A 1,405-nucleotide genomic window follows, 5' to 3' on the forward strand; every position below is an offset into this window, starting at 1 on the left:
ACTTAAAACGGAACAGAAAAATAAAGTTTCAGTATTTTGAAAGGGAAGGTGTTAATGAGAAATAAGAGCTAATGTTTACATCATGACACTTCAGAAAGAAGTGAAAGGAAAGATATGACTATATATTGGATGGTGCAATGGTAAAATTGGGACCCAATCTAAGCACTTCCTTTGCAACTTTCCTCATTAACTTTCCATATATATATATATATATATATATATATATATATATATATATATATCATTATGATTCTATTTGAATAAAAACAGAAATCTTTGTAGCAAGTTCTTAATGGCTTGCTTTAAATGCTGGTTCCTTAGAGTATAAGTGAAGGAGTTTAAAAGTGGAGCAATAGAAGTATTGAGAATTGCCACTCCCTTCATTAAGGATATCCTCTGTTTGACTGAGGGTTTAATGTACATGAAGATGCAGCTGCCATATGAGAGGGAGATAACAATCATGTGAGAAGAACATGTGGAGAAAGCCTTTTTTCTCTGGTTGGCCGAAGGAATTTTTTAAATTGTCAAGGCAATGTATGTGTATGATAGAATCACTAATGCCAAAGTGACCAGCAGAGTCACCAAAGCTAAGATGAAACTCATCATTTCCAACACATGTGTATCTATGCAGGGATTAGCAAGAGGGGAACAGTGTCATAGTAGAAATCAATGATATTGGAGTCACAGAAGTCCAGGCTTAAGCCTAAAATGAGTCCTGGAAAGATGATGAGGAAACCAGTGATCCAAGAGCTAAGGACTAACTGGATACCGATTTTTGCTGTTCATAATGGTCATATAAGGGCTTACAGATGGCAACATAACGATCATAGGACATGACAGCCAGGAGATAAAATTCAGATGCTCTGAGAAGGAAAGCAAAAAATAACCGAGTTGTGCAACAGTTATAGGAAATTATTTGTCACCGGTTGCCATGCTCACAAGCAGTTTGGGGATACAGACTGTTGTATAAGAAATTTCTAAGAGAAAAATTTTGAAGAAAGAAATGCATAGGGGTCTTGAGATGAGAATCCAGCAAAGTGAGAGTAATGATAACTAAGTTTCCTGAGATGCTTAACAAGTAGGTGAGGAGTAGGAAGATAAATAACACCATCTTCAATTTGGGGTTCTGTGTCAATCCTGCTAAGATAAATACTGTCACAGTTGTACGGTTTTCCATCTTGACCTCCTGATATACTTTTGCTCTGGTAAAAATATTGAGAAAAAAATATCTCCAGGTACCAAAAATAAAATATGAAGATAACATTGTCAAAATATTAGTAATTGCTACTGGTAATGTAAGATAAACTCTAACAAAAGCTGTTACATTGTTTTTGAAGAAAGACAAATATTTTTTACAATCTGATGAAATAAAAAACCATCTTATAAATCATCTTTATAGCGTGGC

The 1,405-nt window shown here is 34.6% G+C and overlaps 1 pseudogene; it reads right to left on the minus strand.

Annotated features, from left to right (window-relative positions):
• Positions 1 to 252: 252 nt before the first annotated feature.
• LOC123946445 lies at positions 253 to 907 on the minus strand (annotated as a pseudogene).
• Between the last annotated feature and the right edge of the window lie 498 nt (positions 908 to 1,405).

The sequence above is a fragment of the Meles meles genome, chromosome 7 (assembly GCF_922984935.1).
Source record: "Meles meles chromosome 7, mMelMel3.1 paternal haplotype, whole genome shotgun sequence".
Classification (NCBI taxonomy): domain Eukaryota; kingdom Metazoa; phylum Chordata; class Mammalia; order Carnivora; family Mustelidae; genus Meles; species Meles meles.